Source organism: Pistacia vera, unplaced genomic scaffold (assembly GCF_008641045.1).
Source record: "Pistacia vera cultivar Batoury unplaced genomic scaffold, PisVer_v2 Contig1360, whole genome shotgun sequence".
In the NCBI taxonomy this organism is placed as follows: Eukaryota; Viridiplantae; Streptophyta; class Magnoliopsida; order Sapindales; family Anacardiaceae; genus Pistacia; species Pistacia vera.
This window is the reverse complement of record NW_022195424.1, coordinates 102,376-112,948: the sequence shown is the minus strand read 5'-3', so window position 1 is coordinate 112,948 and position 10,573 is coordinate 102,376.

The window sequence follows — 10,573 nt, the reverse complement described above, 5'->3', positions numbered from 1 at the left end:
CTCTCTTGTATTCTCTCTAAACGATAGTTCAGCTCGCTGAACGCGACCTAACCTTTATCCTCTTGTTAATACAATAGCAGTGGATGTAGGATTCGCTTTTGAGCATCTGAACCACTTTAAACATTGCCTCCCACCCCTTATTTAACTTAATATTCCCATATCACATGTGACTTCTAAGTCTGTTTAGCATTTCACACGTGCGAGTAGTTGGTGTCTAAAATGAGCATCAACAGTTTAGCAATAGAAGGAGGCTTTGATTTAGTATCTGCTCTTTATCAGAAAATCTCTTACTAATTGGTCCCACAACAGTAAATGGCTCGCGGTTTCGAATATGAGCAAACTAATTATGACAATAAAGAGATCCCCCAAGTACAGGAGGACACTCCTCCCGAAGTGCTACCTATCCAACAAAATATCATGGGGATATTCCTTCGAACTCGCAGCTCGATTCAGCCATCATGAGTTACTTGGAAAGGTTAAATAATACTCTCCAAACGGTCAGCTAAAGGCTAGACCGATTGGATCGGGCCATGCCACCCGAATCCAATGAGGTGTTGCCACCGCCAAAAATGCCTGCAGGTTGCGTGAAAGCGCGGAAAAGGGCAAAAGCCCATATCGCACGTAGTACAACGCGTCAGAGGAAGGGAAAGCAAGTGGCGCATAACGGACCTAAGGGCTTCGAGGGACTAGCGAGCACCGATCACACCCCGGGTAGAATACTCGTGGCATTACGACTTGGCGACATGTCGCAGCATGAGTCATCCCACGCCACGTCACACAAGCACTCCCATAAAAGTGCAAGGCGGGGAGATTCCCAATATCGCCAAAATGACGACTTCGATCATTGTCGTGCAGGGGATTCCCATCGTCTGCGAGTCGATTCGTACCACCGCGGAGGTTGGGAAGACTCCCCGAATCACTCAATGCCATCACACGACTCTAACCAACGTGTGTCAAGATTGGCCAGAGCTTCCAGCCGAGGTGAGGAAGAGTCCAATTTGCGGTCTTTCCTTAACCGCATAATCCCCAGGTAGCTCCGCTGCCTCAGATTGAGGAACTATAACGAGCTCTGTATCATCTCAAAGCTCAACAGAACGAGCAGGGGAAGGTCGTAGAGGCATCTCCCTTTTTCCCGACAGTGTTAGCTACTCCTCTCCCATCGAGATTCAAAATGTTCGACATGTGAGCATTCGATGGGAACTCTGATCTGCAGGATCATCTATACGAGTTCAATGACCTCATGGAACTCCACCAAGTCTCTAACTTAGCAAAATGTCGTTGCTTGGTAATAACCTTAACTGCCTATGCCAATCGATGGTTTAGGTCACTCTCAGCAGGATCAGTCAACTCATGGCCTCAAATGAGCTCGACATTTCTGAGGCACTTCCAAGCGAATAAGAAGTTCTCAATGCCGCTAAGCTACCTAAGCAATATACAGCAAGAGAAGGATGAATCCCTCCAAACTTATATAGATAGGTTCCACAAGGAGCTCCACAAAGTGGCTCATACTCCCGAGGAGTTCATTTGGACTCTCATCATTGTGGGAGTTCGCCCGCAGACAGACTTGTGGAAAGAACTGCAATCTAAGGATGATGTTTCCCTCACTCGATTTTACAAACTTACTGAAAAGTACCTCCGCATTGAAAATTATGTGGCTGCTCTCAACTGCCATGACCCCGGTCCTTCGGGCAGTACTCCTAACCGAGGGGAGAATAGGAAGGCTGATCACAAATGGGGTAATGACGATCAGCGAAAAGGAAAGAAGCAGCGGTATGAGCCTAAGAAATCCTATGCCCCAGTTCCTCATCGCGATCGCGATAAGAGTCAATACACTCCTCTGAATGCCTCGGTATCGGCTATTCTGGATAAATCAGAGGAGGCCGGTTTGCTCGGAGAGCCCGAGCCCATGAAGAATCCCCCCTCGACTAGAAACAATAAAAAGTACTGTCGTTATCATCGGGACAACGAGCACCACACCGATAAATGTTGGGCCTTCAAGCAAGCAATTGAGGACCTCATTAAGTAGGGGCACTTCAAAGAATATGTCGATGACTCTGCTCCTGTTCGGGAGAAAAATCAAGAGGAACTAGGGAAGAAGCGTCGTGGTCGCAAAGGCCTCTATTATGTGGGGATCATTTTTGGAAGACCACGCCTCGCTGGGAATTCTCGAGGTGCCCAAGAAAAGTATACTCGCGAAGCCCGTCATGACCCCATAAGTATAATAAGCACGACGTCGCGACCTGCTAAAGTTCGCAAAAAGGAGGAAATCACCTTCTCCGAGAAAGACACGATGCGATTGCATCATCCTCATGAGGATGCTCTCGTCATCGTGCCTGAAATAAGTCGATGTGAGGTCCACAGAATGTTGGTGGACAATGGAAGCGTCATGAATATCTTATTCCAACGAGCCTTCGAGAAGATGAAATTAGACGAGGCAGATCTGAAGCTTGGTTTTATCCCTCTTTATGGTTTTACTGGGGATCATTTGATTCCCAAGGGAACGATCTCGCTCCAAGTCACGTTGGGAGAAACCAACGAGCTAACCAAAATGATTGAGATTTTAGTAATAGATTGTCTGTTCGCCTTCAAGGACATTTTAGGATGACCTCTACTACAAAGTTTCAAGGCAGTCACAACAATATACTATTTGAAGATGAAGTTCCCCACCCCAACAAGGATAGGGGAAGTAAGTGGATCTCAATGCGTATCTCATGACTGCTATGTGAGGTTAGTGCAGATGGCGTGCAAGGGAAAAAGAATGTCAATTGGCATCCCTGAGCAGGCAATGATGATCAGCAGGATCGAGCCATAGCCCGACCCGGTTGAGGATAACATTGACCCTCACATCCAGGAATGCCCTCATAGTGGACCGATGGAGGACTAATCTGAGATATCGGTCGATCAAAGCGAGCCGATCCGAATGTTGAGGATCGGGAGTAATCTCAACCCTTAGCTCACCAACGACATGACTAGTTTCCTCAAGGAAAATGTCGACGTATTTGCATGGATGCATGCTGACATCGTCGAAATCAGCCCGAATATTATATGTCATGCCTTGAATATTGATAGTGTTGTCAGGTCAGTTCGTCAAAAGAGAAGAGCAATAGACCCCGAGCAATATACCACCTTGAAAATGGAGTGGATAATCTCCTCTTAAACGGATCCATCAGAGAGGCACTTTACCCGAGCTGGGTTGTCAACCCAGTCTTAGTAAAGAAGCCTAACGGCAAATAGCGGACCTGCGTTAACTTTATCAACCTTAACAAAACCTGTCTAAAGGACAACTTTCCCTTACCGAGGATCGACCAGCTCATCGATGCCACCTCCGGGCACGAGCTGCTGAGTTTTATGGATGCCTACTCAAGATATAATCATATTCTGATGTACGCATCGAACGAAAAGCATACCTCCTTTGTTACAGATCGGGAGCTATATTGCTATAAGGTTATGCCCTTCAGCCTAAAAAACGCTGGGGCGACTTACCAGCGACTAGTTAATCAAATGTTTTCCGAGCAGATCGAAAAATCAATGGAAGTCTATGTTGATGACATGCTGGTCAAATTGCATGTCGCTTTAGATCACATAGCACATCTCGCTGAGATGTTCGGTATAGTCCGAAGGTACATAACGAAGCTCAATCCTCTTAGACCATCTCCAACCCATTGCACCAATTTGGTGCAAAATTGCACCAAATTGGTGCAAAATTTGGTGCAAAACATTATTCCATCTCCAACCCACAACACCAAATATTGCACCAAAAATAATATTCCTTAGAATATTCTTTAGAATATTCTTTTTTTTTTTCTTTTATTGTAATAATCAACAATTAATCTATTTCACTCATTATTTTTGTATATATTAATTAAATATTGGGAATGATATTTTTATTAAATAATAATTATTTTGAAAATTATATTAATTTAATAGAATTAAGCATTTATTTAATCAAATAAACATTACATTTAATATAGAAAAACATTACATCTAATATAAAATGATTTACAAAAAAAAAAAAAAAAAAAAAAAAAACAACACAAAGGTAAAATTTCATATTGATAGTAATTTAATTTTCCAAATTAGTATGTTCTTTCCCACAAATGATCAATTAATGCATTTCAAAGAGATTTGTGGCTTATTCAAAAAGATGTGTTGTCCATTCAACTTTGAGATTTATGGCTTATTCAAAAATATGGGTTGTTCATTCAAGCTTTTGAGCTTTGTGGCTTATTTCAAAAAGATGTATTGTCCATTCAAGCTTTTGAGATTTGGGCTTATTCAAAAAGATGTGTTGTCCATTCAAGCTTTTGAGATTTATGGCTTATTCAAAAGATGTGTGTGTCCATTCAAGCTTTGAGATTGTGCTTATTCAAAAGAGTGGTGTCCATTCAAGCTTTTGAGATTTGGCTTATTCAAAAAGATGTGTTGTCCATTCAAGCTTTGAGATTTGGGCTTATTCAAAATGTGTTGTCCATTAAGCTTTTGAGATTGTAGCTTTATCAAAAAGATGTGTTGTCCATTCAAGCTTTTGAGATTAGTGGCTTATTCAAAAAGACGTGTTCCATTCAAACTTTTGAGATTTGTGGCTTATTCAAAAAGACGTGTTGTCCATTCAAGCTTTTGAGATAGTGGCTTATCAAAAAGATGTGTTGTCCATTCAAGCTTTTGAGATTTGTGGCTTATTCAAAAAAGATTTGTTGTCCATTCAACTTTTGAGATTTGTGGCTTATTCAAAAAGATGTGTTGTCCATTCAAACTATGTTATAAAAGGGCATACCACACATTAGTTTTGAACAATCTCTTTACTTCCTCTTAGAAAAAAAAAGCATATATCTTCTTCATTTGTGTTACAAAATGACTACACACGAAGTTCTTCGTACACAATGAAGAAGACATGCATCTATGTCATATTTATCTGATATTTCTCAAGACTCGATTTTAGGTATAAAAACAATCTAGTGATCATTCTGGTCTCGAGTTGAGCTTGACTACAATAGTTCCAAATCCGTGTTCCACCCAGGTTCGAAACAAAAGATCTTTGCAATGTCGAATGCGACTGATCTTTAAAGCTATTGCGCAATTGAGGGGATGCGTACGTCAAATTGAAATATGAATCCAAATGGTGCTTCTGAACAGATATTGTGAGTATTTGTTACATTTCATTCAAGCTTATTTTTTTTTTTTAATCTAATTGATTTTAACGTTATATGTATATTGTTTTGTAGATTATTCAAGCCAAAATGTTACTAGACAAAGATAAAGTTACGGGAAAGGTTTTCAAATTTGATCATGTGTGGCCTATACTTAAGGACATTGAAAAATTACAGATAATATTAATGCGCGCAGAAGTATTTCAAAGGCAAATCAGTAGGTTTGAATCACAAGAATCAGAGACTCCCACTTCAAAGTCTCCCCAATCGATGCCTTGTGACATATGTCAAATTCTCTAAACATAAGTGATGAAAATATTGGGGGTAGTTCAGCTCAACGACCCATTGGGGTGAAGAAAGCAAAATTTAAAAGGAAAAATGATAAAGAAGTTTTAAACAGTTTTGCAACTATTCAAGAAGAGAATCGACAGCTCGCTGCTATTTTCAATCGGGGCAACTCAGCTAGGACACAAAATTATGAAATCCAAATGAAAAAATGGCTTTGGCAGATATCGAGAAGATAAAAAATTTTATTTAAGGATTTGAATTCTATAACGATCCAAGCCTACGGAGTTTTTTCAAAATGAGAAATAAGAATTATGCAAAAAAGAACTCAACAACAAGGTCAAGGATCTCAAAATAACTCAAGTTCTTTCAATATTTTGTGATCTTACTGGATCCGGAACTAATCTACGGAATACTAATTGTTATTTTAGTTTATGTTGTATTTTCTTTTAATTTTAGTGTTTTTAAATTAGTGTTAATTTTTATTTTTAGTTATTGTAGTTTAATATTTGCATTGAATAAAGTTCTATTTTTAATTTGTCATCATTTTTTAAATTATATCATTATTATAAATTTATTATTATAAATAATAATCAAATTAAATTAAATACAAATACTCAAATTTGGTATGATTTTTGGTGTAAAATTTAATACTCAAATTAACTTAACAAAACAAAAAAATCAAAATTAAAAAAAATATATATTTTTTTATTGTGCTACAATTTGGCGCGGCACTGTAGCACTGCGCCAAAATGGCGCAATGTTTGGCGTGGGTTGGAGTACCAACCCATGCCAAATTGGTGTTTTTTGCGCCAATTTGGCGTGGGTTGGAGATGCCCTTAAGTGTTTGTTCGGAGTATCCTCGGGAAAATTCTTAAGATATATGGTTAATGAGAAGGGAATAGAAATCAACCCTAAAAAGATTCAAGCTCTCCTTGACATGAGAAGCCCGACCAACCAAAAACAGGTTCAGAGTCTCAATGGGAGAATAGTGGCTCTCAGTCATTTCATATCAAGGGCAACAGATCGCTACTTGCCATTTTTCAATATACTCAAGGCCAACAAAAAGTTCAAACAGACTCCGGACTGTGAATAGGCTTTCCAAATCATTAAAGAGCACCTCGGAAAGCCATCTCTCCTATCCAAGCCTCTCCCTCAGGAAATTCTTCTTTTGTATCTGTCTGTCTCTCAGTATGCGGTCAGTGTAGCTCTAATTCAGGAAGAAGACAAAGTCCAACGGCTGGTATATTACGCGAGCAGGCAACTGTTGGATGCCGAGATGCGGTATCCAGAGATGGAGCGATTAGCTTATGCCCTGTTGATCGCCTCCAGGAAGTTGCGACCTTATTTCCATGCCCACAAAATCCACATACTGACCAACTATCTGCTCAAGCAAGTCCTTCAAAACCAGAGGCTTCAGGTAAGTTGCTCAAGTGGGCGATGGAACTAAGTCAATTCAATCTATAGTACAGATCGAAAGCAATCATTAAAGGGTAGGCTGTTGTCAATTTCATTTCGGAGTTTACATACCAACCGACTCAAGAATCCGAGCAATAGGCCAGCGAAGTCACCCAGAAAACTATCTGAAATCTATGGACCTGAAGCCTCTATGTCGACAGTTCCTCGAACAAGAGGATAGTGGGGGCAAACTTTCTCCTCCTCAGTCCCAAAAGGACTCGCATCCATGGTATTCTTTAGTTCAGGTTCAAAGCCACGAACAACGAGGCCAAATACGAAGCATTGCTCGCTGGTCTATGGTTGGCAAGAGAAATGGGGTCAACCACGATCAGTATTCACAACGACTTCATGTTGGTTGTCAATCAGATTTTGGGGGAATATCAAACCAAGGAAGAAAACATGATCAGTTATCTGAAGAAATCTAACCCTGCGCTCGAGTCTTTTAAGCACTTCACGATCACGGAGATTCCTAGAGACAGTAATTCTGTCGCAGATGCCTTGGCAAGAATAGCCTTGTTGCTGGACTCAGATGCGCTACAAAGTATTCTTGTTCGGTACATAGAGATCCCAAGTATCAACTAGCCCGAACAGGCCGTGGTCACAACCAAATCAATTTCCTAAATGACCCCAATTAGTCAGTATCTCCGAGATGGGACCTTGCCCAATGACAAGACTGAAGCAAGAACCCTGCGAACCAGAGCTGCTCGTTACACACTCATAGGAGATCAGTTGTACAAACGAGGGTTTAGTGTCCCTCTCCTTGGATGTGTAACTGATGAGGAAATAGACTATATCATGAGAGAGATACATGAAGGGATCTGCGATAATCACACCGCCGCACGATCCTTCGCCAACAAAGTTGTTCGTCAAGGGTACTACTGGCCCCTGCTTCAAGAAGACACCTTCAACTTTGTAAAAAAATGTGACAAATGTCAGCGGTTCGCGAACATACCGCGAGCTCCTTCCCACCAGTTGATAACCATGACCAGCCCCTGGTCATTCTCTATGTGAGGAATTGATCTTATTGGACCCATGCCAACTAGAAAGGGAGGGGTAAAGTATGCAGTGGTCGCGGTTGATTATTTCACCAAGTGAGCCAAAACTGAACCATTGGCTGCAAACACTACCAAGAAGCTCAAGGACTTCGTCTTCAAAAATATAGTGTGACACTACGGAATTCTTCTTACCCTTATCTCTGATAATGGGAAACAATTCGACAACGAAGAATTCAAGCAATTTTGCAAAGAGGTAGGGATCCATAAAAAATTCGCCTCAGTTGTAGGACCGCAAGCCAATGGTCAGGTTGAAGCTGTCAACAAAACCATCAAACATACTCTAAAAGCTAAGCTTGGCGCTGCCAAGGGTAATTGGGTCGACGACCTCCCAGAAGTCCTATGGGCATATAGGACAACTCTAAGAACCTCTACTTTAGAAAAACTCTTCTCGCTAGCGTATGGCTGCGAGGCAATGATCCCAGTGGAAGTAAGGACTGGTTCACTTCGGAGTGACATGTTCAATGAAACAGACAATGAAACACTTCTGCGTGCAAGTTTGGACTTAGTTGAAGAACATCGCGGCAAGGCTCAGCTAAAGATAGCAACTTACCAACAATGCGCACAAAGATTCTTCGACTCTAAAGTAAGGAGAAGAGACTTCCAGGTCGGCGACCTGGTTCTAAAAGAAATCATTCTCGGTACAAGGGAACCAAGTACGGGAGTATTGGGGCCAAACTGGGAAGACCCATACCGCATCGCTAAGGTGATATGACCGGGGACTTATCACCTCAAAAGGCTCAACGGTTTTAAAGTACCGCATGCTTGGAATGCTGAACATCTTCGCCCTTATTATCAATAATTCCAAACTCGTTTTTTAATTTCCTTGTAAAGACTTCTCTTTTAAGCTTTGTAAATAAGATCACTCTTGTGCGATCTTGTTCCTAGCATTGTTTGTCTTTCTGTTCCTCACATTGTTTGTCTTTCTATTCGCATATGTAATATTTGTGAAGTACAAAATTTATAAGTGCTATCACAAATAGTTAGAGAACGACCTTATGTCCAAATGTGTAATGTTTGTGAGGCACAAAAAATTATAAGTGCTCACAAATGATTTAAGAAATAATCATAATCTTTTTATTTATTAAAACTAAGTACAAATACAAATGTGCGAGCACATGCACGGTTGTGAAAAAGAAAAGTAGAAACAATCAATGGTCTTCATTCCCAAGCCTTGAAGGTGCGACCTCGGTGTCTCCAGGTTGGTCACTGACTGCCTGGTTAGCTGTCAGGTCCTTCGAGACATACTCCGCCGGATGATCATCTTCCAGATAAGGCCTTTGATCTTTCTCCTCGTTGTCGACTTTCACCATGGAAGCGAGGATCCCTGGTAATCATTCGGGAGATCGGTAAGGTCTATGTTCGGATTCTTTGGTCGTAGGGCATAAATGGATTAAATAGCCAGTCAGCGGCTTTCCTCTCAATTTCCAGTTCTTGTCGCTTCATCTGTTCGGTTAACAAAGCGACACGCCCCTGGGACAATTCAAGGTCCGCCTCAAGTGCCCACCTCTGCTTCTCGATGGTTTCCCACAACAGCACTCTTTCTTCTTCTGCTCGCAAGGCCCACTCGGAGTTCGCTCATAATTCTAGCTCTTTCTCGCCAGCTATTTGGTAAGCCTGGCCACTGTCCTTTGGAGCTCTTTGACCTCTTCTCCAGTCTTCTCTAGGTCGGCCTTCTAGAAATCTACCGTACGGAGCGCAGCATTCCTCTTCAACATGTACTGGCTCACCTTAATGGTGGACATGTTTATCTCCTTCTGCGTAGTTGCTAAGTCCCGTTTCAGCTACGCATTCTCCTCTTTCAACTTGACAAGCCCCCCAGCAGCTTCCAGTTGGGTCTTGTGCTAGGCCAAGTGCATGGCGAGCAAAGACTACATAGCAAAGAAATAGGGGTTAAATTCCATTTCATTGGAAAAACAAAGGAAATATAGTAAAGTCCTCGATGAGGACGAACCCTCTTACCTGGCTTTGCAGCTAAAACGCACTGGTCATCAAGTCCACAGGGTTGGAGGCGTTTAAAGGCCTCGGCTAGCTAGCACTCTAGGAGGGTGAACATCACCGGCTGCAAGTGCTCTGGGAATTGCCCCATAGAGTCTAGTATAGGCGCGTCAGCTCACGCAGCAGGTGGCATCTTGCCCACCGTCTCTTTACCCGCTCTCCTCCAAGGAGCCACGGTCTCCCCTTGCCCTCTATACGAGCCGTCAAAGGCAAGTATAATGTCGGTTGTGCGCCTGAAGGGCCTTCTCGAGCGAAAAGCCTGGTAAGGCTGCGACCTCCCAAGCTGCACGCCCAAGCCCTTCGGCTCGGACTCTGATTCCTTGACCTGCAACTGCTTCCTTTTCTTGGATTTTTGGGCTGCAACCTTCTACTTAGGACAAGTAGCTGCAGGCTAGGAAGCTTTTGCTGGCTGTTCGATAGGTATTTGCGCCCCTGTCTGCATTCCTTTGACAGGGGTACCACTAGGGCCTGCCTTGGCTGGTCCCGTGGCACTGACCTGGGGAAAGATGAACCCCTTGGCTCTTAGCAACCTGGGCAATTTGGGTGGCATGGTCGCTGCATGCAAGTACCGTTAGTAAAAGAGTTCGCTGCATGCAAAAAATAAAACTAGCTAAGGCTACGGACACTTAAGAA